We start from the raw sequence: 6,735 nt of genomic DNA on the forward strand, positions 1-6,735 counted from the left end.
GTGTATTTTTATAATTTTTAACACTTTGATAGATGTTTTTTTAAGGTATTACTAGGAATAATTTTAAGTTATTAAATATTAAAAATTAAAAAATTCTATTCAGCTTTTAATATACATTTGTCAGTTTTATTTATTTCTATTTGTATGTAATTATGTATATTTTGAAATATAAAGTTTTTTTTATCATATAATGTTTATATATGCATATAAATATCTTGCCATAGAATTGCCATTAGTTGCTGATGTGGCATTAAATAAATAAACAAACACGTCATTTGTTCTGCCCTGCAGCCAGAAACAGTGACTCCAAATGGTCTCCTGGTACAGTCACCAACACCTCTTTGGCTCATGAGCTGTGGAAGGTTCCTCTCCCCTCTAAAGGTATCTCTGCTCCGTCCCGCCCCCCACCTGGCCTGACTGGCCAAAAACAGCCCTCCTCTTGGGACAACGGCTCTCTGAGACTGGCAGGCTGGGGCAGCTCTGAATCCAGATTCAACTCTGGTCAGTCACTTTTATTCTCTTTCTACTTGTTTCAAGGCTATTGACATTTTCAGAACCGTAGAAATAAAAGAAGTGGTCATCGTTCACAGGTTCCAGCTGGGGTGACAGCAGCTCAGGGAGAACTAATTGGCTCGTTCTCAAAAACCTCACACCTCAGGTAAGACATTTAATGATTTGGGTTGTGCAAACTCACTCTGACAGGTCATAGCTTTCACGCTGCCCGTTTCAGCACTTCTGCCCAGCTCAGCAGAATGTGCATTGAATAAAATCCATTTAAAATACCTTTTAAAGAAAATCAAATGTCTGTCAAGGTAAATGCAAGTGCCAGGCAGCCAAATACTGTCTAATTCTGTCTGAATCCAGGCAGTTTAAGCAGTTTTATAGCCAAGTATTGGGGCATGGTTTATCCTTTTGCTGAATTTAATTTACATTAGATATAAATCTAGCTTTCACTTTGTTAAACTTTGCAATAACTGTCAATGGACAACTCTATAAATGTTGCTCTTGCATTAGGGATATTATACTCATAGAAAGTGTATAATAGTACTCTGATTTTATTTTATTTATTTATTTATTTTTTATTTATTTTTTTTAACATTTGTGAAATAAAATGTCAAAATATGGGTGAAATAATGTCCTTAAATAAAATAAATCCTTAAAACAATATTGCTGACATAAGGGTAAAATCCAGTGGTTTGAAGGATAGTGACAAAAAGTATAAAGGTTTAAACGTATAATACATTGGCATTTTGGCACTGCAGTTAATAAAGTAAAAATAATACCTTTTTAACTTTTATTTAATGTTTACAATGCAAATCCAATTAGAACCACTTATTTGGTTAACAAAGCAGGTCTCATATATAATATATCTACTAAAAGACAGAAAATATTAATTTACTAACTGTATTGTAAATAAATCATACGAACACTTTCATATTAGACCATTGGTTCTCAAACGTTTTTCATCAACTACCACCTTAGAACAAAATTGTCTCTCCAAGTACCACCAAAATGAGCAGTATTGAAATACAGTAGCATAGTAGGCCCAGTAAATCAGCTACAACTCTGTACAGTTAAAAAAACTGGCAGATTAGCTCAGAAATTTAGGCTATATATCATATTATGGCATATTATATACATAACTTTTAATCCATTTTGAAATGTATGTAGCATGTACATGACATATTTCATTCCTCCCTGTACCACTAGAAGGAAGCCCGCGCACCACTAGTGGTACACGTACCACAGTTTGAGAACCACTGTATTAGACAATAATATTGCTGAAAATAATTTTAAAACTGAATAAATATAAATTTACACACAGTTACACAAGTAAATAGACTCAATGATGGGCTAAATATCTGTGGAAATCTGCAGATTGCTGCACGTCCAGATTACGTGTGGGCATAGCTATTGTTAATCTGAATAACATTTTATCAGATGTCTTCTATAAATGATTCAATAATGTATGGTAGTCCAAAGCAGAGCACATTGTAATATTTGGGGAAAAAGTTATTTTACTTTTTTATTTGTTTGATGCTTGAAAACATCCTTTTGTCTTTGACCCATAAAAAGCATCAGCTGAATCATTTCTGGGGTAATAAGTCCTGCGTGTGTTTTTCAGATTGATGGCTCCACCTTGCGAACTCTGTGCATGCAGCACGGTCCACTGATCACATTCCATCTGAACCTTCCCCACGGCAATGCAGTCGTCTGCTACAGCTCCAAGGAGGAGGCGGCAAAAGCTCAGAAGTCACTGCACATGTAAGTCATCTTTTTTTGGTAGAATTCAAGTCAGCTGCACTCGACCACTTGGCCTGAAATAATTAGATTGAATTAATTCAAAAGCATTGGGTTGATAATTATTAGATAATTGTACAGAAAATTTAGAAAATCCTGAAAAAAGCATCTCCATTTGAAATAATAAATTTGAGCATGCAGACACAGTATGTAATTGGATCATTAGAAGTCTTTACATTTTGCTGGTGCCCTTTAAAACATTTATCCCATTTTTAATATTTTATCTGCAGGAAAACTTTAATCATTTTAAATATAATAGGTCAGAAAAAGTATGTAATGTCATTTTTACATTACGCAAAGGTTATTGCACACTGAATCTGAAATTTTCGTCCGCAAATTTCACACATCAAAAAAATAAATACAACGTGAGAACCCCTATATGCTGTATTTCAGTGACTGACGCACCTTTTCTCTGCCGCTGTTTGGTGTGTATGTATGTGTGTCCATACATTTGATGTATTGCTCATAGACATTATAATAGAAAGCATGGTCCGCTTTCATTTCGTTGCTTCAAAATGTCAACGTGGCTGCCATCTATTATAATGTCTATAGGTATTGCCAGTCTCTGTTAAGGATTTGTTTACGTAGCTTGCGTAAATTTGTGAAGTATCACAAGCAACCTATCAAAATTTCACTGATTTCTTAAAATAAACTTTGCATTTGGGGGGCTGGAATTCCGGCAGTTTTCTGGGAGATAGAACTATACGGGAGATGGATCTGAAATACGGGAGACTCCCGGGAAAAACGGGAGTGTTGGTAGCTATGCTGTAGGTAATGCTACCAATGCTACGAGGAATCAGAACACATTTCACATAGCATGACTTTTGAATTGTTGACAGGTCAAGATATCTAGCATGCCAAATATCTGACAGGTGTCTGCGACTCATCGGCGATTCTTTGATAGTTCATACTGTGTGACTGATACTCACAAGATCAAGCAACGATTTGCCTGTGATTTTAGGCATTTGTCTGGAATTTCTTAACCTGTTGGCGAGTCAGAATCCGGGCTAAAATCATGCAGTTTAAACTCGGGATTAAACCGATTCGGAAATGTTTACCATTTTTTCGTAATGTATTTAGACGCATCGCACTCAGTGGGCAAGGTTTGTTTACTTTAATTTTTTTTGTATACAAATATGAAAAAAATGCATACCAGAATTTCAGGCTTCAGTGTGCGAAGACCTTTACGCTGAATGACAGATGAGCATTGGCACCATTTTTGCTTTTGCACTTTTACAGAATATATTTGAAATATTAAACATAGCATACACGAGCATTTAGTATGCTGTTCTTATACAATCACTTGTGTACATTTGAAATCCAAAGATTCATCAAACTTTCAGGTCCTAAATATGTTTAAATTGTTTAAATTAGTTTAAATTAAGTTGTCTAAAAAAGCATCGTTAATATACTGCCATTTATTGTAACACAAATGACTTTTAGTTGTATTTATTTAGAATGTGCTGTGAACTTTGAATGATTATTTGTGGAGTGAGTGTGCGACTAATTGGGGAAATGTAGTAATATTATTCAGCATATAACAATTGTTAAGAGATTGGTTGGGTCTGGTATAGATTTGACCAGTGTTTTTTCCTCATCCCCACAACTCTATTGATACAAAGTGAATGGTTTGTCATCCTGCTTGCTTTTTCAAGTCAAAACACTGAAGCAATCTGAGAAGTTTCCAAATCCCCCGAAGCCCTTGTTTTAAAAGTGAATCTTTAAACTGATACAAGCTCTGCTCTTCCTCCTCAGGTGTGTTTTAGGGAACACTACTATTCTCGCAGAGTTTGCTAGTGAAGAGGAAATTAATCGTTTCTTTGCACAAGGTCAGTCAATGACTGCCTCTCCCAGCTGGCAGACGCTGGGCTCTTCTCAGAACCGGATCGGATCCATCGAGGGTTCTCACCCCTTCCCGAACCGCACTGATCCAAATCACTGGAACGGCAGCGGAGACCTGCATGGCTCGTCTCTCTGGGGCGTCCCAAATTACTCCACGAGCCTGTGGGGCAGTCCCAGCGGCGGCGAGGGGGGCAGAATCAACAGTCCCTCGCCCATCAGCTCCTTCCTTCCTGTTGACCACCTGACAGGAGGTGCGGAGCCCATGTAGTGCATCTTTCACCTTCTGACTTAACAAGAAAAAAATGACAAAAAAATACAAACCCGTGACCTCAATGTGGAAATAGTTAATCATAATCATATGACCATATATATATTATATATGAAAAAATCAAATGGCACTAGTTAGACTTTCTTCACTTACAAAAAAAAAAAAAAAGATAAAAAAAACAATGCGGGGTCACCCTGTGGAAACAAGTTACGTTTTTTTTCTGCACATATGTCCACTTTGTTTTAGCCCAAAACATATCAGTTTGAATACTTGAATCATGCAGGCCAATTCTATAATGTGAAAGGATGCATTTACACTTCCAGGTAGTGCTCTTCATACAGAAAAAAAGCTTCAGTTGAGCTCATCTGTTTATTCATCATGTTTATTTGAATTCCAATTCTTTTTCGTTTTGTTTTTATTATTTGCGTTTCTTATTTTTTTTCGTTTGCTGACAATGTTGGAGTTTGAGCTTTTTTAACTTTGCACTGAATGTGGTTTTTCTCAGTATAATCTGCAATATGGAGGGAGCCGACAGTTCCAGTGTAGTTGTTTACTCAAGGATGTTCTTAAAAGTGTGCGCTCTACTATGCCTTGATGTACGCCTACCTTATTGTGGTATTGTGGAGTTCGAGATCAAGATAATAGATGCTGACTTAGGATTATTTGATGATATTACAGAAATAAGTATTGCACCAATTTTGTTTTAAAACTAAAGAATTTAGCTCTGCAGTGTAAAAAACTGTAGCCACAGCTGTGACTTGCAAACCCGACCTGCAAGCCAGGGGGAACAGCACTTTCAAAATAGGCTTTCAATTTTGTTTTGGAGGCGTCACATTGTGCCCTCTTGTTTACAAAACTTTTTGAGGGGGAAAGTATGGTCATTCTTCCTTTATTTTAAATGGAAAACTTTAAAAAATGCATAAAGAATTTTAAAAAACTCTTAGAAAAATGATAAAATAAAAACAATACCAAAAAAATTTAAAAATACGATAAAAAAACGAACAAAAAAAAAATCTTGAGGATGAAGACGAAGCTTTCTATCTCTGGGAATACTGATCAGTGTTTGGCCATGTCATTGGTTATTTTATCTATTCCTCTTGTCTGCTAAATAACCAGCATGGTTCTCAGGAAATATAGCCAGTTTTCCCCCATAGAAACTCCTTGTAGGAAAAATCCAACTTTTAGCACTGAAACTACTTATAGCTCTGTAAGTTTTTCTCTGCCAAATAACTGCTTTAAGCTGGAGACATTCTACATACTGCTTTTCGAATATGCTGTCTTTTTATTAATGAGTGAATATGGTTTGCTGAATCACTATCTAGTCCTTCATCCCTTTTTCCCACTGAGTGGCTCGATGTGTTTTTCGCTTTGTGACTGTCGAAGTAACTGTCAAATGTCATAAGAAAAAGCAGAAATCTGTAACTATGCATACTGTAGCCAACGACTCGGCCTACAGAATCGCTTTTTCTTTGTCTGAAGTAATGTTTTATATGTTTCGGTAATTTGCATATACATTGTTTGATATATATATAAATATATCTCTATATATTTTTTTTTCTTTTCTTCTCCTCATCGCCAGAGCTGGTGTTAAAGAAAATCCTGTTTGGTTATTTTAACAGTGCAAAAGTCGTCCACATTTCATTGCCTTGATTCAAATTGTGTCCGAAGATGCAACAAGTCAAGTGGCTTTTAACTGTTTACAAATAGAAAATGATTGTAACGTGTACAGTTTGGTTGTGTTAATCTGAAGTTCCTTACAATATTAATAAATCAATGTTTTGGCTGCTCATTACCATTTTATTTTCATTTAAAATTTTATTTTTTTGTTTCTTTTTTTTTTTCCCTTAACCCCGCTTTTATCCCCTTCCTCAAAGCTGGTTTGTCATTAAAAATGGCTTGCCTCTGTACTTGTGGCCAAGGAAGGTTGGATTAGAGGTGAATGTAATCTATTGTTGGTAGTTTAAATAACTTGCGTTGATTGACCTTTTTATTATACTATATTTTAGGTGCACAATTTATGACGCTTCAAGAGCGAGAGGGAGAGAAAGATGTCAGCATTAGGCTAAGCCATGGACCTTAATACGTGTTTAAGCTGTTTTTGTTGTTGTTGTTGTTGTTTTTCCTCCATTCTTTTATTTGCGAAGTAGGACTTGCGTGATGTGTTAACTTATCCATATTTAATGACTCATCGTACAAAACCCTGAGTATTACCCTTCACTTGATGGTTGCGTGCCAGTATTGAACCATTTTAAGTAACCGCTTTACCAAATATACTTCAATCAAAGCATTTGTTTACTTAATTCCAGGCCTGGCTTATCTCATTG

The 6,735-nt window shown here is 35.8% G+C and overlaps 1 pseudogene across 1 annotated transcript; it reads left to right on the forward strand.

The window, feature by feature from the left end:
• Positions 1-6,292: 6,292 nt before the first annotated feature.
• Positions 6,293-6,735, forward strand: tnrc6a (trinucleotide repeat containing adaptor 6A; annotated as a pseudogene). The gene is given in 1 exon segment (NR_023338.1): positions 6,293-6,735. The product of NR_023338.1 is annotated as a trinucleotide repeat containing adaptor 6A (transcript).

This window comes from Danio rerio, chromosome 3 (genome assembly GCF_049306965.1).
Source record: "Danio rerio strain Tuebingen ecotype United States chromosome 3, GRCz12tu, whole genome shotgun sequence".
NCBI lineage: Eukaryota > Metazoa > Chordata > Actinopteri > Cypriniformes > Danionidae > Danio > Danio rerio.